At 37.5% G+C, this 24931-nt stretch overlaps 1 protein-coding gene across 1 annotated transcript in view; it reads right to left on the bottom strand.

The window, feature by feature from the left end:
* The window catches only part of ATP10B (ATPase phospholipid transporting 10B (putative)), a 151832-nt gene extending 134524 nt beyond the window's left edge, over positions 1-17308 (bottom strand). Inside the window, exon 1 of the mRNA XM_087709679.1 lies at positions 17152-17308. The gene's annotated coding sequence lies outside the window, so the exon portion shown is untranslated. The remainder of the gene's footprint in view (positions 1-17151) is intronic.
* Positions 17309-24931: the final 7623 nt, after the last annotated feature.

Below are 24931 nucleotides of genomic sequence, written 5' to 3'. Positions count from 1 at the left end.
ATCAATGTCTTTCTTGTGTCATATTCTAACAGAATTCATGACTTATAGTTCCATTTTTTTTTTTTAGAAAGAGATGAAACGCAACATGTCAGAGGTAACTAGATTTATGGTGCAGGTCTAAAGAAATCAGCTCTCCCTCTTTTCTGAATTCTTTGCCTTCTCGTGATTTAGTATGGTATTTTTTTTAATGCATTGGACTAGAACTCTCATAATCAATGGCCACTGGCTAGCTGGTTAGAGCTGACAGAGAAATAAAGTCCAAAATCATTGGGAAAGTATAAGATTCCTTTATCTGTTTTACTGAGTTTCTGTAGTTTAGAGAAAAAGCTACTGTTTAGCTGGTTTCCTATGAACAACAACAACAAAAAAGGCTCTTTAAAAATTCTGCCGATTCTTTAACCAGACATACACTGTGTGTGACCCCTAACAAGTTTTGAATGCAACCTCCTGACGCCCTCTAACAATTATCACCATGTTTAATGTGACCCAGAGAAAAGGATTAAAAGCATGACTGGGTGATAATCATGTAAAACATGTTTAATTAATCTAATTTCATCTCTTATTAATTATATATACAAGGAATGCAATCAATTTTAGTTTTTTCCCCCTGGCTTCATCTACTTTTTGGAATGTAGACTCCAAGCAATCATTCCAAAGTTTCAGGTCCAGTTCTTGCTATTAACCACAGATCAAATCTTTTGATATGTTCCTTGGTTGTTGCTGTTGTGTTCCACATACAACTGTAAGCACAAGAATATGAGCAAAACTGCTATTGCTGCTGTTATAAAGAAGTAGCCAGCAATAGTTAAAGCGTTACTGGTGATGGATGACTATTGGAAATTTGAAGAGGTGGCACTGGAAGTTTCTGCAGTATGAAAAGGATCCTTTAGTAACCATATCTTAGCCAATCCTTTTGATAAAGTTGCTCCTGCTTTTATTATTATTATTACTATTTAGAAAATGTAATGGCTGCCTCTCTTATACGAGATAGTCCTAGGCAATTTACAGCAACATTCCATAAAATCAGAATAAATATAACCCACAAAACTCTGTAACAAATCACATAACCATTAGTGCGCCACAACCTTCCACCAGTTTTATATTTACAGGTTTCCCATCTCCCAAGTTGGTACAGGATAGGCAGGCTGATTGGCAGAAGATACGGCCCTAACTTTTTGCCTTTCTATCTATCATCCTTGCAACAACATTTCTGTTTCCTCAGAAACAGTTTCTTGGGTGTTAATCTGATAAAAGGGGCGTGGGAATAAAGCTAACAAGTGCTGGCAATTTTAGGTCAGCTATCCTCCTCTGCTTGTTGAATAGGTTATCCAGTTATAATCATTGAGATTGTTGGTACCTGTCCATTCAAGTGAAGAGCTGCCTTCACTTGAAGAAGACAATAATACTATTTTGCATATGAGATCAGCTATCGAGAAATGAGTCAGTCTGGATTTTAGAATTTATCAGAGAGAGGGGGTCTGAAACTGCAGCAAGAAAGGCAGAAAGGGCAAAATTTCCTTTTGGTATTATTAAAGTTTATTGCAAGATCTCTCTGGCTTTGACACCTTTCTTTGATCATCTTCAAGAGGCACAACTTACATGTACAGAATGATGGATACCTGGCTTCGTGACCCGTCAAAACCACGGTCCACTAAAGCGCGCCCGATCAAAGCGCGTACGTGACGTCATCAGCAGTGCGACAAATAAAATTAAAAATAAATTAAATTAAAATTAAAATTAAATTAAAGCAAGTCGATTCACATAAAGGTAAGGGTTAGGGTTAGGGTTAGGGTTAGGGTTAGGGTTAGGTTAAGGGTTAGGGTTAGGGTTAGGGTTACGTTAAGCGTTAGGGTTAGGTTTAGGGTTAGGTTAAGGGTTAGCGTTAGGTTTAGGGTTAGGTTAAGGGTTAGGTTTAGGGTTAGGTTTAGGGTTAGGTTAAGGGTTAGGCTTAGGGTTAGGCTTAGGGTTAGGTTTAGGGTTAGGTTTGGGGGGGTTAGGTTTAGATTTACGCGTTAATTTTAAGTTTACCGCTCACAGCGTGCTGTTTTCGTCGCGCTGTGATGACGTCACATACACGCTTTCGTCGAGCGCGCTTTAGTCTACCGCGGTTTTGTGGTGGAACCCCTGGCTTATTGATGATATACATGAAAACATTTTGAGAATTATAGTGAATAAGAGCACTGCAGCTGGCTATAAAAATCTAAAATCTAATCTAATTGCATCAAGATGTACCCAATGTTAGAAACCAAAAAGTTAAGGAAACCATTGCTAGGAGTAAGTGGGAAGAAGGTGACAAGCAACAGGGAGAAAGCAGAATTATTTAACTCATTTTTTGCATCTGTCTTTACACAAAGGGATAAAACAGCACCACAAAAATCAGATTAGGAACATGTTGAAATAGGAAAGAAAATGGTAAGTGAGCACCTGTCTACTCTAGATGAGTTCAAATCACCAGGACCAGATGAATTACACCCCAGGATTCTGAAGGAACTGGCAGACGAGATCTCTATCTTTCAGAGATCCCGGAGCACCGGACAACTGCCAGATGACTGGAAAAGAGCTGATTTGGTTCCCATCTTCAAAAAATGAAAAAAATAAATAAATCCAGGAAACTACAGAGCTATCAGCCTGACCTCAATACCAGGAAATATTCTGGAAAAGATAATCAAGCAACAAATTAGCAAACACCTAGAAGTAAACAAAGTAATAGCCAAAAGCCAACATAGATTTGTCAAAAACAGATCATGCCAGACTAATCTTATTGCATTCTTTGACAAAGTGACAAAATTAGTGGACCAGAGAAATGCCGTTGATATAGTTTACTTGGACTTCAGTAAGGCATTTGATAAGGTAGACCATAACCTACTACTAGATAAAGTAGAAGATTGTGGGTTAGACAGCATCACCACCAGGTGGATTCATAACTGGCTGACCATCACCACCAGGTGGATTCATAACTGGCTCAATGTGAAGTTCTCAATGGAACTGCATCTACATGGAGGGAAGTATGCAACGGAGTACCCCAAGGCTCTGTTTTAGGCCCAGTACTCTTCAATATCTTCATCAGTGATTTGGATGAGGGAATAAGTGGGGAACTCATCAAATTTGCAGATGACACCAAGCTGGCAGGAATAGCCAACACTCCAGAAGATAGGCTTAAGATACAGAAGGATCTTGACAAACTTGAACATTAGGCACTATCTACTAAAATGAAATTCAATGGTGAAAAGAGTAATGTTCTACATTTAGGCAAGAAAAATGAAATGCACATTATAGTATAGGTACCTTGCTCAATATAGTAACTGTGAGAGGGATCTTGGAGTCATAGAGGACAACCATTTAAATATGAGTTAGTAGTGTGCAGCAGCTGCCAAAAAAGCCAACAAAGTTCTAGGCTACATAAACAGAGGGATAGAATCAAGATCACGTGAAGTGTTAATACCATTTTATAATGGTAAGGCCACACTTGGAATACTGCAATTCAGTTTTGGTCACCACAATGTAAAAAATATGTGGAGACTCTAGAAAGAGTGCAGAGGCGAGCAGCAAAGATGATTAGGGAACTGGAGGCTAAAGCATATGAGGAACGGTTGCAGGAACTGGGTATGTCTAGTTTAATGAAAAGAAGGACTAGGGGAGACATGATAGCAGTGTCCCAATATCTCAGGAGCTGCCACAAAGAAGAGGGAGTCAAACTATTCTCCAAGGTGTCTGAGGGTAGAACAAGAAGCAATGGGTGGAAACTAATCAAGGAGAGAAGCAACTTAGAACTGAGGAGAAATTTCCTAACAGTTAGAACAATTAATCAGTGGAACAGCTTGCCTCCAGAAGTTGTGAATGCCCCAACACTGGAAGTCTTTAAGAAGATGTTGGATAACCATTTGTCTGAAATGGTATAGGGTTTTCTGCCTAGGCAGGGGGTTGGATTAGGAGACCTCCAAGGTCCCTTCCAACTCTGCTATTGTATTGTATTGTATTAATAGTTCCATGATGTTCTGTATTGGACAGGTGCCATTTGACCATTTTGGGTACTCTATTTTTAAAAACTAGAATAGACCCAGAGAAGAATTACAAAGACAGTCAAAGTATTGGAAATTAAACTGAATGAGGAAATGAGAGAAATGAACATGTTTAGCTTTGAGTAAAGATGACTGTCATTACTGATGTGTTGCATGAAGAAAGCTATCTCTATTGTTCCAGAGTGCAGGACATTAAAATTTGTTATAATAATGCAATTTCTGAATCAAGTCGTAGAAAAAAAAGGTAATGATACAACAATTTAACAGTAGAATCTATTGCTTGAGAAAATGTGGATTTTCCTTTGGTGGACTTGTTTAAGCACAGGTTGCATTGTCTGTCATGGATACAGCTTGCTTGCTTGCTTGCTTGATTAATTGATTATGAGCCATCAAGTTGTTTTCAACTGCTAGTGACCACACAGATAGATTTTCTCCAAGACGATCTATCCCTAACTTGTTTTTTTCATGTCTACCAGCAGTGCACTCATCTCCTCTGCAACAGAGTCCATCCACCTTTCTGTTGATTATCTTCTTCTTTTCCTCTCTTCTATCGTTCCCAGCATTAGAGTTTATCCCCAGAGAGTTGGGTCTTTGCATAATGTGTCCAAAGTAGTTTGAAGCAACTGGATGCATGCATAAAATGTTTTTTGCAAGACAGTTTATAAATATGGAAATGAATTAACAAGCTGATGCAAAGCAGGAAAGGTTGTTGGGCTCAAACAACAAAATGCAAAGAGGATACGAGTTTTAAGAAGTGTGAGGCAAAAAGATGTGAACACTGAGGGAAATTACAAAGAAGTTCTTGCTAAATATTTTAACTCTGAGGTTAAAGGTAAATTAATTAGCTGCCAAGATTAGGTACTAGGAAAAGGACAGAATGGTGGGAAATTGAGGAATTAAATGGAGGAACATATAAAACCCCTGTCCTAGGGGAAAGATCAGCAGAGTAAGCAGCTTCTTCCTTCTGGTAGAAAGTCAGTTATACTTGTGTATAAGTCTAAGGGTTTTACCTCTACTGTCAATTCTTGAAATGACTCTAACAGAAGCCATATTTTTCTCTGCTTTGTTTCTTAGTTGCCATGCTTATGGGGGGGGGGGGAGGCTTATGAAATGTAGAATGTTTTCCTCCAAAAGTGGCAGACATAACAGCTATAAGGCTTGTGAGAACCAAGGCCAGCTCAACGTGCCCTAGCAACAGCAGGAGGGGGTGCTGAGAAGTTCATCATCTGCTTGGTTGGCTAACAAAACCTGTGACACAAGGGGGCTGGCCAGTATCTATTCTTTAATTATACCAAAGCACAGGAATTATCCAGAGTTGGTTCCACATTTGATCGTGCCAATGTGATGTTCCCTATAAACAGGATCTTTTAGAAAGTTACGGCCTCAGAGTCTTGAACTGATTGGGAGCATTACTCAGAACCATGACATCTACAGCTAATGGGGGTAGAGCAGCTTCACCGGGTAAATTAAGAGTAATTCAGATCGATGGTCACACAATTGTGCCAAGGGTGGAGGGGGAATAGGGAGGGAGAGGGAATAGGGAGGGAGAGGGAGGGAGGGAGGGAGGGAGGGAGGGAGGGAGAGAGAGAGAGAGAGAGAGAGAGAGAGAGAGAGAGAGAGAGAGAGAGAGAGAGATGGATGGGCTACCAATATCCCCCATGAGTATGAGGACAGTTGGCCTTGGCGGCAACTCCTCTCTCTGCCGCATGCACAGTAGATGGTGAGAACAACTCCCTTTTTACAGTCACTCCTGCACAGAATAATTCCCTCACCCAAATACCATGCCCCCCTCCCTGTTTCAATGGCAGCCGAAAGCAAGCAGCAAAACAGAGGTTGACAATGAGAGTGGCCTATATTAATAGACATGCAATGGAACTTAGAAATCTTACTTCTTAACATAAATTACTACAATTTTTATTCATATAATTTTGCATTTATGAAATTTATTTTCAAAAGACTTGTTTTAGGTTGTTGTTTTTTGTCTTTAAAGGACAGATTCAGATATAGGATGGTTTTATTCCTTGTGCAAGTCTCAAGAAGATGGTGAGGAATGGTCTAGATGTCTTAGGAGATATACAGGATTGTACCTTCTTGTGACCTTAACAAGGATTTCAGAGACATACCATTCAGGCTTATTGAATAATAAAATTAATAACTTCACTTAATAAATCAATAACTACCTTAAAAAAATTAAAGAGGTTAGCAGTTGTATTCTACGTGACAAAAATAACTCCTTAAGGATGTCTAAAGCATAGCTCCTTAATTTAGTGACAGCTTATATAAGTACAGCTTAAAAATAACTAGAAGACACCCCGTGCAAAGGAAGCACTATGTTTGCAATTTCTTGTTAATCAACTCTCTACAAGTGTTGACAGATGCTAATGATCTGAGAAAGTGTTTCAGTATGAGATTTTTTCCTTCTGGCTTTTCTACCTCATTGCTTAAGGTGGACAAGATAATAAAACATGGAAAGAGACAGTTGTCCCTTTGATGGATTCCAAGCCAGGAGATGACTGGAATGGCAAATACTCAATCAGAAAAATAAGCATGAACACAAAATAAAACAAACCCCTCCAGACTAGCTCAATACAACCTTGGAAGTGTCATGCGATCAGATTTTGCTATAGGGATTTCAGCATGAGTGTCATCCGTTAACTCTTGTGGATTTTGTGCCTTGACTCTTTTAGGATCTTGGCATGTTGAATCAGAAAGCTGAGTTGCTATAATTCCCTCATTCCCCAATAAGGAGTACTTGGGCAGTCAACTCCACCAGCCTGTGCTAACCATATTCCTAGTGGTTGAAGCACCAGCTAGAAACCAGGAGACATTCAGTTCTATTCCTAACTTAGTCATGAAGTCAACTGGGTGACTTTGGGCTATTCACTCTCTCTTACTCATCTCTAGGAAGAAAGCAAGGGAAAAGCAATTCTGAAAAATCTTGCCAAGAAAACCATAGGGCATCACCCAAGCCCTGTTGTCAGGAGCCAATGCTGATTTGAAGGCACCAATAAATTAATATGCCATACCTTATTTTAAACTGGGAGAGGTGGTTCTTTTGCCTAGTGTCAAGGTGGTATTTTAGAAAAGACTTCGGTCACGCAACAAAAGGAATCCAGTTGTATTTTACAGAGAGTTTTCAAGTTAGTTGGGGGAAAAAAATCTGAAAATGAAACAATTAATTCCTATGCAAATCATACCCATCTGATAACAGAAAAATCTTTTAAAATTGCCAATGAGCAGAAAAAAAAATTATTGATTCACTTATAACATTTGCGACTCACTTTTCATCATTAAAAGGATAAATCCACAATGATGAGGCAACAAAAGAAAAGTAATAAAATAGTTAAAAGCGCATAAATAATAACATCACATTAGGTAGTAAAAGCATGCTATAAACAGAACCAACCGGCACAATAACAAAAGTAAAATAATAAAAAAGTTCACAAACATGTCTAGATGTATATATCAGTCTTCAGGTTTTGCTCAGCAACTTATGGGACTAAGCAAAACAATAATCCTAATTAAGAAAGGAAAGAATTATTCGGTTGGGATGCCTGTACTAAAAAAAAATATTGATTCATTTATAACATTTGCGACTGTAAAAGTATCATTTTTCAGCTTAATGCTTTGTGATATCACCCAACTAGATTTTGTTTGTTTATATCATACTTTTATAATTTTTACTAATAACTCAAGATGGCGAACATATCCAACATACCTTGCTTTTCTGATTTTCCTCACAACAACAACCCTATGAGGTGGGTTGGGTTTAGAGAGAGTTACTGGCCCAAAATCACCCAGCTGGCTTTCATGGCTAAGGTTGAACTCACTGTCTCTTGCTTTCTAGCCTGGTGCCTTAACCACTAGACCAGACTGGTTCTCTTAATGGTTAAGCCAATGAAGGAAGCTTCTTTTGATAGTATGGTGCTGATTTGGTGATGTCTTTTAGATCTTCCTATAAAAGGGTGAGGTGATTGGACAAGCTAAGCCAAAATGGCTGCTTCTGCTTACTTCATATTCCATAGGCATCTTAAAATTGTATTTAATTTGGATGTGAATTTGAGAGTCATGAATTACTAGGTGTACATAACCTTGCTATTTCTAAATCTAGTTTAAAGGGTTGGCACATACATTAGCTTGCACCTTTCAATAACAACTTGCATCTTTGTTGTTTTTTTTCTTTTGTATTCATAGTACTATTTGCATCTGAAGAGAAGAATTAGATACAGCATATTAAAACTGAAATCCTATTCTCATGCTTTCTTGGGAGCAGATCAGGTCATACTTCTGAGTGACACATGGTGGTAGAATTGCAAATATACATTTTGAAAGTCATAAGATGAATTACATACATTACAAACTAAGGAATGACACCCAAATCATGCTACAGTATTGCTTTATGAGTGATCCTATTTATGTTTGAGAAGTATAATTGATAATTTACACTTATACTATAGGTGGCTTTTGACTTATGGCCACTATTGTGTGCAAATTTTCTGTTGCTAAATGAGTTTTGTCCCATTTTATGATCTTTCTTGCAACAGTTGTTAAGTGAATCACTGCAGTTGTTAAATAAGTAACATGGTTGTTAAGTGAACCTGGCTTCCCCATTGACTTTGCTTGTCAGAAGGTTGCAGAAGATGATCCTGCAGGGCCCCAGGACATCACAATTATAATAAATACATGATAAATAAATACATAAATAAATAAATAAATATGCCAGTTGCCAAGCATCTGAATTTTGATGACATGACCATGGAGATACTCAATCCTTGTAAGTGTGAAAAATGCCCCTAAGTCACTTTTTTCAGTGATGTAACTTTGAGCAGTCAGTAAACAAATGGCTGTAAGTTGAGGACTACCTGTATTTAAATAATATGTAAAGGGTTTGATTCAGTTTAGTTGCAAGAAAATAAGGACAGTAAATGGTCAACAATAAGTGGAAATCTCACATTGTTTAGAAAAGCTTCCTCTAGATCAGTGTTTCTCAACCTTGGCGACTTTAAGTCCTTTAAGCACAGCTGGCTGGGGGATTCTGGGAGTTGAAGTCCACAGGACTTAAAGTCGCCAAGGTTGAGAAACACTGCTCTAGATGGTGAAATGGAATCCTAACATTAGAGCAACTTTTCAGTTGGTGTGTATATCTAGTGTTGTCTTCCCTAATGGAAGGTCCATTACAATTCCTATACTCCTCAGCTGACAAGGCTAAGGTTCCTCATTTCCAAGCACTGAACCGAAAAGAATGTGATTCAAAAGCATAAATAAAGTGTTGCTTGTAAAATATCAAAGAAAAATCTGTGTATATAGGAAAGGGAGGGAATGTATGTCCTTGGAGTTCTCTTTTGCCGGATCTAGCTTGTTCCAAATTTAGATAGACACATTACTCAACAACAAAGAGAAGAAATTGCATTGAACATGTGCATTTGTGGCGGAAATGAAAGGGCCTATTTAATTTAATGAAATTTTGTAGATGACATTAAGGGTAATTATACTAGCATCTACAGAGAAAACAAAAAAATCTGACTTGCTTGATTAGAAACTTAATAGATATGGTCCTTCATTAATGATCAAGGATCTTACAGTAACCCACATGCATTAATTCAAATCTGAATAGTATCTTAAGGTTAAGAAGCAATGTATTCATTAAACGTTTCTTCTGCAGATGTCTTTAATTACACGTACCCAAAAGTTCAGATTTTTTTTCTCCTCACAGCCCAAATTTGAGAAAGAGCAGCTAAAATTTTCTGTCAACAGCAGCATCAAATGCCTTTATGCAGAAATAAAATAGCCTTCACAAAAGGCTGACAAAATTCCACTTCAGAAGGCAAAATTAAAATCTGACTGTAAGAAATTATATAATATTAAACACCAGGAAGTCTAATCTTTGCTCACTGAGCAGGAGCAAGTTCTAGCCCTTGAAGCCCTGGGGTTGGTGATTTGAGGGTGAAGATAAATACAAATTAGGGAGAGGTTAGAGTTAAGCATCCATGCCAATTTGGCATCAACATTCAGCAATGTAGCTAACCCTGCTTAGCAAGCCTCAGAAAACACAACAGATATATTGATGGAAAACCAGCAGGTAAGTGAGACAATCCAGTGTTTTTTCACTAACATGAATAATCTCCCTGCTGGGCTCATATGAATGACCTTTTCCCTCCTGGGAAGAACTTATGGTTATGTGTTGTGACTCAGCAGAAGTTTGCTGTAAGTTGAGTTGGGATGCAGGAATAACAATGCAGCTGGGGCTCGTTAGTGGGGTTCTGGAGATAAAAGGACTGATGGTGCCACGCCCTGGTTGCAGAAGTCAACGTTCATCGTTCATCGGTCATGGTTTGTTTGTGAGAGACACTTGGATAAGTGCTTTGCTTTCTGTAACCCTGATTCAAGGAGACACTTGGAGAAGTGATTTGTTTTGTAAGAGAACTTTGTTTTTGCATTCTGTTATCTTCTTGCCAGAGACTTTATTTATGTTTATTTTTGGGCTCGCAGCCAGCGTGAGCCGAGGCTGATAAAGTTCTTTCCTTTTAAGTCTGTCTGACTGTCGTCTGTTAATGAGTGGAGAAGGGGGGGGTCAGAACAGTTATGTGTCCTGTGCCACAAGTTCCTGACTCTCAGAGAGCCAGGTGTTTCTTCCGAGACCAAAAAAGCGGCCCTAGTAAAGCATGGAAAGACCGGGAGCTTGAGGACAAGTGGTTTCAGGGACAACACAGCACTTTCTTGTTTCCTCAGGCAAGGAAATTCCTGAGATATGATGGCGAAACTCTAAAAAGGGAAGAAGCTGAGAAGATTTTCTCCGAGGATGAAAATTTATCTCTTCCATTGAGAATATGTCTCCAGAAGATTTTGGTGCAGGGAGGAGAAAGTAGAGGTTGTGAGAGATTTGGGCACTAATGAAGAGAGGCAAAGTAGTCAATGCGGTCTTGGAAGTAAAATTTAAAGTAGTTCAATTCACATAGATCAGCAGAGCCAAACAGTGTCAATGAGTGGATGAGAGGATGGCAAGAGGGCCTTACAATTCTGAGACATTTTAAGGAACAATCAAACAGAAAAGGCCAGGCTCCTTTCAAACTAGGAAAGAAACACACTACAGGTGTTAAGATCAGAAAGGTGTTAAAATTGTGTTCAAACTGAGCAGGAATGGGGAGAGCTGACAAAATGAGAAAGGTCAGAGAGGTATCTCTGAAGATTCTCAATCATCCAGGTCATAGTTGTCCCAAAGGTGCTTTTTCAAAAGGCAACTGGATTTGGTTTTCCTTGAAGATGTTTTGCTGCTCATTCAAAAAGCTTCTTCAATTCTGATTGAACTGAAGTGAACTGAATGACTTTTTAATGCTAGAAAGAACCTTGACTTTTGATATGGAACCTGCACTGAACTGAAAACGTTCCTTGAATAAGAAATGAAACATCTCCAAGAAAAACATAGTCCAGTTGCCTTTTGAAAAGCACCTTTGGGAAAGTCACAAAGGTGATAGTAATATAATGGTGCTGGTTCAGATGACTCCTGTATTTCTCATTTTCCATCTCAGATTTACTACCCACATGGGGACAAAGATACCAACTTACAATATTTAATTATTAAGATATAAGGAGTTGGCCCTGAAAAACTGAATCACATTGTCATTGGTGCAACATTGAAAAATACAATATGTCGGTTGCAAGATCGCATCAGGTATGAAAATGGTGATGGGAGGTAGCAACAAACTTGATGTTTTATATTCCTCTTTTATATTTTCCGACCCAGGATCCGAGGCATAGAATGTATACCTGTCATTTGCTCTTAGGTTTTGTAGCTGTTTTTCTTTGTTATTTAAAAAAACTGACTAAGGATAAAAATGCAAGTAAAATAAAAGGGGAGGGATTGAGTTTTAGTTAACTAGAGCACAGAACAATTATATTCTTCTGTTATTTTTTCAGCAAAATTTAAGGCTAAAGAATATGAGGGTAAGAAAGGAAAACTTCTTGACAGGCAATCTATTTTTCTTTCTAGCTGGTAAGCTGCACCAGTTGAATCTGATATAGCTAAGGGCAAACTAGACTTGAAGGTACTCATGTGATTTGATTTTGTATCACTGATCTTTGTTGAACAAATTGCCTGAATGGGACCACTGTGCTTTGATGATACTATATTGGAGGTTAAATATATAATAGCCAGAGGTGCAAATGCTGCAACAATGGTGCCCACACATGTCTTCCCAACATGTGGCAGAACATTTCGTGCCCATATAGGCCTTACCAGCCACCTGCGGTCACACATCATGGACAGCCCACAACCTGTTAGATGTTGAGGTCCTCTTCAAACACGATGAAAGAACATCACAATTGGAGGTAGGGATAGGCTCTTAATTTTTGGACCAGTCATAGCTCCAACTGCAGTTTTGCCCTCCCTCCCGACTGATCTCACTGGAAGAAAGGGTCCCATAATGGCATTTTTCCACTCCAGCTTGTTTCAATGAAATTTTATTGTTTCTCTTAAAAAGTGACTGGCCTACATTAAAGTGATTTTTTTTTCTTGGAAGGGAACTGGAAATAACAAAACAATTCATGAATATTTCTTTGTTCCTGAAGTAACTGAGTAAATGCTCCATGATTTGTCATATAATATTACCACACTCAGTGGCAGCTGGTGCTCACTAAGGCTACTGGAACAAGAGGCATCTCAATGAAGCAAAACCAAGAGATTAAGCAGCAGGTAGAGCTGAAAAGACACAAATATCTCTCCATCCGTCTTTGTAGACACATTCCAGGGTTGCTTCATTAAAATGGGCTACAATTACATAGCCCATAATTAAATAAAAGAATAGAATGATTAATAATCATTCAAAAGAAATGTATATTTTTGAAAAAGTGATCAATTTAAGAGCATAAGAATAACCCGATGAATTTCGTAAAGGCCCATCTTAGTTCAAGCAAGAATTTATGAAGAATGATCCAAAGCAGGAGATTGAGAAAAGTTGCTCTACTGTATTGTTCTGCTACAAATGGCATTTGGAGGTTTTTACCTTAGACTGTTGCCATGTCATGTGATCAAATGGGGTGAGAAAGACAGTTTTGTTTGGAAGGATCAGTAGTAAAAGGAAACGAGGCCACCAAAAAACACAGTGGCTAGACACTATCAAAGCTACCACCAGCCAGAGCATAAAACAACTGGAAAAAGTCATTCAAGATCAGAAAATAGGAAGATAACTAGTCCAATAACTGAACCGACAGCATTATCTTTACCTCAGACTCGATGGAAAAGGGGGAAGTGAAGCTGGAGATCTTTCAGATGAAAGTGGCAATGTGAAAGTGCTCACAAGTGTGTGAGAAAAAATTAGCAGAAGCACTTGTGTTTCCTGGGGACAAATTTGGAGTGGTGCTGCTCTTCTCCAACCCTTAACATAGGGCATCTTCTGACTGACAGAGAGAGTAAAACAGAATCCTTTGGCCTGGTTACTTGGACAATTGTAAAACACACCACTACACCAGCCACAAATGACTAAGAAGTGGCTTTGTGGAGTTAAATGTAGTTATAATAAGGCTCTATTAGGCAATCATAGTCATCCAGTGAATGAGCCAGGATACTAGAAGGATTATATGTCTGTCATCTATCATCATAATCTATCCTCCTCCCCCTCCTCCCCCTCTTCCTCTTCTTCTTCTTCTTCCTCCTCCTCCTCCTCTGCCTGCCAACCTAATAGAATGTGAGTCTGAGTGATGTATGATAAAACCATAAAAAGAAACAATATTAAACCACCATGAAAAACATTGGTGTTATTAAAAAAAGGTTAGGAAAGATCACTGGCTATTACAAACAGTGGAGCCAACTCAGCAGATCCCCATTCCCTTAAGACCCCCAGGACTGTTGGCACAGCAAAGTTTGGAGGGCTTTCTAGAAGTATGCCAGTGAAGGTGACAATCTCACCTGGGATGGGGAAATAGTGTTCCAAAGGGTGGTTACATGGAAGAAAAGGCCAGCCTCTTGGGTCCCACCAGATGTAACTCTTTAGTAGATGGGACCCACATCATAGCTTTTCTGCCATGATAGGATGAACAGATGTAATTAGGAAGAGGCAGTTGCTCAAATAACCCAGCCCCATACCATGAAGGGTATAAGCCATGTCAAAGCTGGACAAGGTCTAGTTATTGTAAAAAAGAGATGGGAAAAGGCACAAGGGAAGGAGATAGATTCCAGGAAGGATATTTTGTCCCTTCACAGGAGGGAAGGATTTAAATATTTGAGTCTATTCCCAAAAGTAAGCCAATTCTTACTAAGTTGCATCCCATGACAGAAGGTATGGAGCACTGCTTTGTTTTTCGGATGATTAAGAATAAGATAACATCAGTGTGATCATCTTGAGTCAAAGGTTTAATCTTCTACTTCTGATAATTGCAATGTCACTTCTAAAGGACTGCTGAAAATCAGCTCACTGCTGAAATGCAAATCAAATGCTGGAGAGCTTCATTGCAAGACATTAGGAAGTACTTGTGAAGTGTGCTGAATTCCATTCCATATAGAAATTAGAGTGAAACAGTAGGGTTCAAATTTACCCATGGGGAGCTAATTTGTTTTCCAAATCATATTCCATTGCACAATCATGAAGGTCAAAATTAAGATTCAAGCTCATGTTCCTTAGAATGTCCATGTTAGAATACAAATCTGAACAAAACAAATGTATCCAAAAATTAAATATAACTAACATTTGTAGAGCAAGACTGGACAATTTTTTTTTCTGGGTAAGATTCCCCCATAGTGTGTATGGGAAGATAGATATCAAAAATATCACTCAGACAAGATTTTCCTTATTTCTTGATTTGGATGCTTTCTTTTAAAATGTTAGCTCTAATGTTTTGCATAATAGTTTCATTGTATTGTATGGTACTGTATGTTTTGAAGAAAAACAGCCAAAAATAGATTTGTTGGTGGAGGCTGAGTGGAAGCTAGAAGCACACAGGTATTCATGGGGATTTGTATCACCATGATTGGCTTTCCTATATAAACATAGCATTTATCTGTCAATTGTGCAGTAGGACCTTAAAGATGCACAATTGTTCCATAGGACATGGCTAAGGATGATAATGGGATGGAAATTGCTGAAGTTATGATGGAGTTGTATGAGTGATTCATTCCACAGGTCCAGATGTTGAGAATATCATTATAATTCTCAAGTAAAGGAAAAGCTTCTGGGTCAAGAGTTGAGAAAGCAAGGCCATGAACTTCACAATATGGTTGACCTAGAACAATGTTTTTCACAGATATCCTTAATTGCATTTGTTCTGATTTACTTGATAGAAATGTTCAACTGATGGAATGAAACCAAGCATTCAGGAGAAGGAACCAGAGGTGGGTTCCTACAAGTTCAGACCGATTTGGCTGAGTAGGTAGTAACTTGGCTGGGCACCCGAACTGGTTCTTATTGGGTATATGGCAGCACTGTAGGCCTTGTTTTTTGCTTCTGCGCATGTGCAGAAGCAATTTTTTTACTTCTGCGCATGGGCACACACACGCAAAGTGTGCCCGTGCCCAAAGTACGTCCCTGAGTGAACCAGCAGTAACAGAACCCGGAACCCACCCCTGGGTGGAACTATACACCCAATAAGGTCACCAGACAAATCAATAGATCCAGATCGACTGCTAGGGAAGCTTTACTAAAAGATCACAACAGGAGAATCTAGAGGTCATTGCTCAAACTACTCAAACTCATTATTAATATTCTGCATATGGGATAATCACATTGCAGTTTCTCAGGTTTGGCTTCCAGAATCATACTTGCATACAGCTAATCATTCAGCCCGAACCGGTTTTTCACAAGCAACAAACAAAACCAGGACAAAGATGCTAACATGGAAATGAGACCCTGCAACAAACCTTGGTGTCCATTTTGCACCCATGTTTATACCAATTGGATCATTACCCCTGACCCCAACCTTCACACATTCTTTCTCCAATGTGATATAGACCTTCATCCACCAGCCACACCCCTCTGGATTATGCATAGGACAAATGGGATACATTTTGTGCAAAAATAATTAATAGCTGATATCACAACTTAAACCACGTAATATTGGAGCATTTCAATCTCCCATGGCACTATTAAGGGATCTCAAGGTTACCATCTTAGAAAAGAGAGACTTTCACAACACGATTGAGCCACAGATACATCAAAAAGGTTTCAGGCTATTGTAATAGGTCTCAATAAACCCAATGAGTTTTTAACACACTACAATTGTTAAGTGATAAGCTACTTGTATTGTAGCTCACATGTAACCTGTATCTGCAAACCCATCCTCATCTTCCCCAGCCTCATTGCAGCTTAAATTCAAGTTTAGCACCCTGCACTTCTAAAATGGTGAGCTGCATATTAAAAGTTGATGCCTTTTAATAATATTTGTGACTGGGAAATGATGCTCCTAGACTCCTTCTGATATTTGTAGATAGTTTCCTGTGTGTACCCAAAGGGGCATTGTGCTTTCGGTATTCACCCAGAACAGAAGCAGATGTTCCCTGTTACATTCTGTTTGAAGGCATGCTTGTTTCTAGCGGTCTAATTTTCCAGTAGATAAGAGATATTCCTCTTCGTTTTCTTTATAACAGCCACCACCATGATGGCAAGGAAGGGAATGTTTGGGAATGTATGATAAAATATTTTAATTTTTTTCTTTAAAAATACAGCAACAACAGATTTACACGCATGTGTACATGCATGTGTGTGTGCATGCACATGCGCTCGTGCGTGCATGCACACACATGCACACACACACACATACATACACACACATACATACACACACTCTCTCACACACAGATATAAATTTAGATCAAGGCTAAGTCCCCTTGCTGGAGGGTTGCAGTGTCTCTTTTGACATTCTGGTGGCTAACACTTGAAAGCTACTCAGATAGCTCCCAAACATTAGAGATTAGAGAGAAAGCACCAGGAAGTCATTCTGGACTATTAACAAATCAGCTGCTGAGCCATTAATAACCCTACAGCAATAATAAAATATGTCACATATGACATGTACCAAATAATATGTACAATATGTACAAAATAATCTAGCAGCATAGATAAAAGAAGATTGAAAGAACTATGTATCATAACTGAAAAAAATGTTTCCTATGATTTATATTTTTATTGTCCAAAATAGATGTACTTACAGTAGCGATCAGATTCTTCTGCAGCCTTCTCATCTGCCTGCAGTGTTTCCCATCCTAGAATAGCTTTTCCAAAGAGTTGAGTATGAGGAAAGCAGCACAGTGTCTAACACTAACAGCCCAAAGTTGAAAAGCAAGGGTAGCTGGACTTGCAAACCGGAAAAGTTGTGATAAAATTTTAGTCCAGCAATAACTGGACTGGACAAACTAGAATTTCAAGACAGCAGCCTAACCATTGGCCCCTCCTTATCCTCTGGCATATTTGCATAAGAGTGGATGTTTTAAAAGAAATTTTGACAAGCCATATGCAATGTAGTGCAACACCCGAGTTGTATGGAGTTGACAAAGAATGTCTTGAAATACCTGAATGTGATATTTGAATGCAAACAAATGAACTCCTGCAGAAGGCAGTGGAACAAAAGCCAGGGGTGATTAAGAACATAGTTACAGCTCGACACACATAAAGCTGATAAATATTACTTTTTTTCTCTTGTGATTGCTACACACATTTCTTTCAGCAGCAGCCATGCCTTTCATGATCCCCACTTTAGATTATCTTGTTTCAGTGTTTCTTTTATTCAAAAGAAACATATCTATTCTCTGTTTTGCAAATTTGCAACACTCTTTTAAAAAATCCCAAGCCTTCACTTTCAGGAGAATCAGCTGTGCAACGAGACCATGAGAATAAGAGGAAGCCAAAATGAACTGTGACAAGTGAGTTGTCTAGATGTGTTATTAAAAGTCCTCCGTGATGTTACGGAGAAACTAGAAGCCTTGTGATGTTACGGAGTCCTCCGTGATGTTACGGAGAAACTAGAAGCCTTGTGAATGGTAAAACTTCCACACACAATTAACAGAGTATGTCTTGCTAGCTTTGGTAGGGAGCCAGAGCTAGCAAGATAGCAAAAGTTTAAAGTGATGGAATAATGAATGAACAGCATTCTCTTTATCTCAGATAGTCCACAACTGGAAGGTGTATTGTATGAGGGTGAAGAAAGCAAAGCAGGTTGTGTTGGAAAGACCTAGTTTCACAATCTGAGCGATCTGTTACAGTAATAGTTGTACATGGCAGAATGTTAGGGTTACTAGGTCTGGGTTACATATATCCAGATAGCTCTTAAATCATGGCCAAGAAATATTAAAAGAAATATCAATTCTTTGCTGCCATCTGTTGATTTTCTGGATTTTTGCATCCTACTTCTAGCAGCCTTACTGAATGGGCAAGGCATAGGATGCCAAAAGGATGCCAGCGCTCACTTCATTTTATGCCAACAAGGTCATGAGAACAGTCCCTGGGCAAATCCATGTTAGAATATAGTTATGGTGTAATTGCCTCAACTTATTCAGGGACCTCTTGTTTTTTAATATGTTGCTGGTTTACTGAACTCTGCAATGTACATACCCTGAATAGTACCCAGAAGCTACCTTGGAGCCATCAGTAGGCAAATTTCTAGCTGCATACTTTCTCATTCTCAAATGGAATAGGAATTATTATTTGTATTATTTAGATTTCTTTTCTGTGCTGCTCCCTGCTTTGGTATTTGACCTGCAGCAATGAAACAGATGTCTACTTTGTGGGTTTTAAAAATATTGATTCTGTTGCTTGTACTTTATGTATACATACTTATAATTTTAATTCATATGGTTTTGCTGAGGTAGTAGTGGCCCTGACATAGTTTTAGATATAGATGCTTCTGTCTCATCTTTCTTCCTGCTAATATTCAGGTTTGATGAATTAAAATATATTTTTAATTTTGAAAGCGGCAAACTTTTAAATTAAGAACTGCAAACTTCTTCATATATCCTGGGATATTTTAATTTCTGTTGTCTGTAATGATTAATTCATTAATCCTAGGTGTTATAGGAAATAATCCTAATGACTTCTAAAAAAGCTTTGTGTGTATGTGAATTTAAAGGAGGTTACAAAACTTTTCCAGGTTTCAAACAGCTTTTCATGGCCTTCCTTCCTTTCTCTTTCTTTCCTTCCTTTCTCTTTCCTTCCTTCCTTCCTTCCTTCCCTCCTTCCTTCCTCCCTCTCAATCAATATCTATCTATCTATCTATCTATCTATCTATCTATCTATCTATCTATCTATCTATCTATCTATCTATCTATCTATCATCTATTTATCTATCTATCATCTGTCATCTATCTATGCTTAAAGCTAGATAGTTAATATGACCATTTTCCAGATGTGTAATTACAGTTTGGCAAGAACATTTGAAGAACCCTGCAGGCCACATCAAAGACTTTCCTGAATCTCAAATTCTATGCCTCTGGAATAAAACTTTCCAGTTTCTCCCTCCATCCTGCTGCCTTTTGGAAATGAACTGTCTGAAAAGTATCATATTAATCATGTGTGCACTGTATAGGGAGGCAGACTGCATAGCATGGGCGTCTACTACACCATAAAAATGGTGTGATATGACCGTGTGAATATGATTTAACAAAAATGAATTTTTTAAAAAAACTTCAAACAAAGAAAACATAAAATTAAATTTATGATAATGACCATGATCTTAGACAGTTTTAAATAGGGGAATTAGATTAATTTATGGTAAACGAAGCTGTCTGTAGCTGTTAATCATGACGTCTATATTCTACTCCCAGGGTGACAAATAGCTCGTTTCTACAAGTCACTGACTACATCAAAAGATGTTTGTTGTACCTTGAATAGTTATATACAAGAAATAATCTTACTAGCGTAAGGCAAATGATGGTGCAGGGTCCTCTTGTGCAGCTGACTATCTAATTGTGCTTGAAGTTGGCCACTATAGGAAACAGAACATTAAAGATCCTATCCCGTTGTCCTTGCTATAATAGGCCGTCAGATCAACAGAATGTTCACCTAGACAAAGCAAAAAGGATATGGCATCAAAGTGGAGATTCAAATATCACATGTAATCTAAAGTATCATTTATTATGTTGGGGCTAGTCATTTATGAATGAGTGAGTGAATGAATGAATGAATGAGTGAATGAATGAATGACTAAATAAGGCAAATATGCTTGGCTGCATAGGAGTGAGGGAGTATGTATTTCAACTCTAACCCTGTCCCTAGGCTTGTATTTGCTGGACACTATTTGGTTTTCATTGAATGGTTTCCTTTTTCCTTTCCTCCTCTTACTTCAACATCAAAGGTTTTGTGCTGTATTGCTTAGGAAAAGGGAAACTTTGGCCCATATTTCTTGTGTCTATGATGCCATATTTATTTTGATGGTAAAATTCATAACTTGAAAGTAACCAATTATAAAGTGCCCCTTATTAATGAGACACCTGCAGATTCGATCCTGGAATCCTTACCTGATTCTTAGGATCTGGCCAATAGACTTAGAATCTGAACAAGAGAGCCAGAAATTACTTTGCAGACAATTAGGGTTCCTTTTGGAATAAAGTCACCTTAGATAAACTCCAGTCAGAAACTTATTGATCACAATTTATAACCTGTTAAAATCTAATTCTACTCTGGAAAATGCTATTAAGGCCTAAAAGATGACTGAAATTAAAAGAAAATAAACAAAATGGTTTGCAGAGAGTAAGAATTCTGCCTCAACTTAGCAAACTTATATGGAGCCATCTAGGGAAACGGCTTTTTGCTGACAGTATTTCCAAGGTGAGAAATATCATGAATTGGGTTTCAAAATTACATGTTCCTTTATAGAGAAGAGAAACATAATGAAAGTTCATCAAATGAATGAAAGAAGCATTAGAAAATACCGCTGTGAAATAGCACCATTCTATTTATTATTATTGCTTAGTGAAAAAGCTATTATTGCAAGACGTTTTGACCTATTGATATGATCCCAACACAATTACACAGTGGAATAAGATACATTTCTGAAAAAGATACAGCAGATTTATTTATCATTGCCCCAAGGCTTTAGGATATTACTTAGCAGGTTTGCTGCTATTTGTGAGAATTGGTTGTTGAAATTTATGCAAATTAGATCCAAGCTAAAACCCACATTTTCCCTGTTCTTCTTGGACAAGCCAACTTTCTGGTATAGAAAAAAGCAGATCTGAAAAAGATTAGGCTTTCCATAGTTATATCTCACCATATTTATTATATTTTTGGTGCATCGATGTCCCAGTTATGAACGACTTTCATATTTCTCATTTTGAAGAGCTAATATGATGACGTATGACAGAATTGTTCATTGCTAATTTAAATAATCATGTACATAAATCTATTACAAGAAAACAAAAATACTGCAACAAAACAGGCTCGGTTACTGTATTCATCTCATAACAAATTCAGTTGTATACTTTTCCTGCCTCCAATAATACAGGCAGAAATGGAATAGGTAAGAAATCTAAAATCTCATTTAAAATGGCAGGCAACTGATTGAAAGGGAGAATAAAAATAAAATACAAATGGTTATCAATTCTGTTTCTGAAGCAAGATGAACACAAAAGGCTTCACTAAGTTTCGTTTTGAAAAAATGCATTGTATCTCCTAATCTGATTGCTTTTGTTTGAAGGGTTAGAAGAGGCAGACATGTCTCTTCGGCCAAAAACCGATTAAATCTGAATACAGCCGTAGTACAGCAAGGTGATGGGTGGACTGAATGGAGGCCTATCATTATTAACCACATGGAGTCACAATAATCAAGTATAAAAATAGATCTAAAGGGTGACTAAATAATTGCACTTTACTCAAGACCTTTTAGTAGCAGCTTCTTGAATGTTTTAAAGTTCTCTATATGATCACCACAGGCAAATTCCTGAAAATTAGCAATTCATATTTGGCACGTAGCTCCCTGTAGCACAGTATTAGAATTAAAGTCAAGGGTGAAATCCAGCAGGTTCTGGAGAACTGGTAGCAGAAATTTTGAGTAGTTCAGAGAACCGGCAAATGCCACCAGAGTAGGGTGGGAATGGAGATTTTCCAGTATCATTCTCCTGCTACACCCACCAATCCACACCCACCAATCCACACCGCCCCCAACCTAGCCATGCCCACATAACTGGTAGTAAAAAAAAAAATGATTTTCACCACTGATTAAAGTCACAGATTGTTACATCATACAGGGAACTAAACATGGAATCCACAGGCATTTTCCTGAGATCAGAGAGAAACTAAATCTTCTCTTACTAGGTCAGGGCAAATGGATCTTTCTGGACAATTCTTTTTCAGCTTGCCTTTCTCTGAGGTGTCAGGGATATGGCTTTTTAAATTCCCAATTTTGTTTTGTGTCACTGAGTTTACAGTTTAGCACTATCTGCATTATTTTTGTAAATGATTAGTGACTTTTTTTTGGAGTTCTTTCACCTATCTTGGAAGTGATGTTTACTGCTTCTCGTTAATTTCACTAATTATTCCATGTGATTGAAAATAGCTGTAATACCATGGATTTATAGATTTATACTTTATACTGATGATACTTTACTGATACCAAAACGATCCTTCCATTTTCCCTGTGTTTTATATGCACAGAGAGTTGGATATTACAGCATATGAAATTTGTTTATTTGAATCAATTAAAAAATAAGTAAATAAATGACATGGAGCAATGACCAGTCTCATATAATGGAATGAACGAGAAGTAAGTACTGTAAATGTAAAATAGCAATGTTCAACATTCATTTCTCATCCTCTTTATTTTTTGCATGGCTCATTGTAATTCTAAGAAGTATATTGGAATTCCATACATTTCCAGTAAATAGCTGAAAGCCCAGAAATTTACAACAGGTTAGATCTTTACTTAGTTATATTTGAAATATAGTTATCCAGATATAAATTTTGAATCCTCACTAATGCAGTGTCATAATTGGGATGATGGCCAAACTGTGCAGAGATATACCTATATTCCTTTGCAATTATCAATACTTTGAACATTGCTGGTAACATATACCAGAAAAAATGACTTGCCATATAACTTCCAGCTAGTAGGTTTAGTTGGAGGCTCTCATGAATACTTAAATCCAGCCTACGGCAAAAGAGTTTTTATGGCGCAATATGAATATACTCAAAGCAATGGTTGCTTCATAATTTGTGCTAAAAATACAAACTGTCATAATGATGAGTACCACGAATTTTTTCACTCTCCCAATGATATGATTGTGTTCAGAATGCACACAGTTAAGAAACTAATTATAGACAGTTTTTTTTAAAAAAAATCAACATTAAAATGACAAAATATAACTCACATGAACAATGCATCATGATCCACTATTAGAAAGCAAATTTAATCAAGAATTGGATGGCTTTGAGTCATAGGTTTGCTTTTGATTTCCCCATCCTCAATTATATACAGAATAAATGGCAGGACCTAGCAAACTATTGACTGCAAAAAGCTAAAAATGGTTAGGCCTGGTTAGTGTTTAAAGAAAAACGCATTCACAGAGCATTTGGGAGGTGGATATGTGAATTGGAAAAAATGCCCCAACAAACGCCAGCCCCCCAAACCCCAAAGAACATCCTAGAAAAGGCTATATTATTACTAAGAAAATGACATTAAGGCTTTCAAGAAATTTGAGTTTATTTTGAAGGAGAGTTACATGAAAGCCTATCATTTAAATGTTTTATACATCCAATTCATTTTTAAATGGAAAAATAGCATCCGCAGTGTGAAGAAGTCAGAGACGAAGAGGGTGTCACATAGTACAGATTTTTACAGTGGCCATCCTTCAGAATATAGTTAAGACAGAAATGGGAGTAGATGAGAGCATCATAAATATGCTACAAGAAGAGAAGTGCCTAATTAGAAGATAAGGAAAGTGCACTAGGACAGCAAAATTAAAGCGCTCATAAAATCAGTACCTTTGACAAAGAAAAAATAGTTAGAAAAGAAAGGTGGCAGCAGAGGGCAATGGCAATTTCCAATTTTATGCATATGGAAACAGTATTTAAATATAATTTCTAAAGTCTCTTTACTTAAAAGATTTTCAAAGAGAGCTTAATTCAACCATGTCTATATTGCCATTTCTCATATGCATGTAGGATTAATTATTTTCACATGGATCTAAGGAATAACTGCAACTACGAACTTGTTCAAAATGTAATTTCTATCTTGCAAAGTGCAGAGTCTCTCCTTGAAGACTTTTTTGTTTTAACAGAAGCTTTCACAAATGCATACAGATTAAAAAAATAATTTTATTTATCTACCTAAGGAAAGAAAACTCACCTGAAATGCACATGAATAAATTGAAGTATGTCAAAGGATATCTCCTAATTTCTAATACTTTCTATATGCTAAACAAGAAATTTATCATTTTCTTTAAACTTGTATGAAATAATTGATAAAAATTATATCACAGAATCCTTATGATATTCCTAAACATCATCACTGTTCCCATACATCATCTTGATTTAAGAAAGCAAGATTTTGCATATCTTTCCAACAGGAAGTCTAATATCACATTTTTTCTCTTAGCTTCTCTTTTAAAATGAACCAGAAATTCGAACAAATTCTGCTAGCAGCTATGTTACTGACTTAACACTCCAGTACAGAATAATAGAAAAGCATTATAATCTAGCAGACTCATTGTAAGATAATTCATTTTCAGTTAAAAGGCAGGTTCACACAAAAACCAAGGGAAACAGTTCAAATGTTTGTAGAATATACTGTAAGTCTACTCCAGTTTGAAAATACAAAGTAATAAAAAGCAAAAATAGAGAATCCCAAGGATGCCTGAGAAATTAACAGTTCTTGCTGGCATATAAATTATTTTTCCACCAATGTGAGATATATTATTTTAATTGAAATTATATACGTAATTATTTCCATTTTCTAATCCCTTCGTATCTGTTATCACATGCAGACATCTAAGTGATGGAATC

The sequence above is a fragment of the Thamnophis sirtalis genome, unplaced genomic scaffold (genome assembly GCF_051295495.1).
Source record: "Thamnophis sirtalis isolate CommonGarterSnake01/CBP01778 unplaced genomic scaffold, rThaSir2_p1.2 scaffold_3, whole genome shotgun sequence".
NCBI classification, from domain to species: Eukaryota; Metazoa; Chordata; class Lepidosauria; order Squamata; family Natricidae; genus Thamnophis; species Thamnophis sirtalis.
Note: the sequence above shows the minus strand (reverse complement) of the source record. Positions and strands in the feature narration are given on the sequence as shown.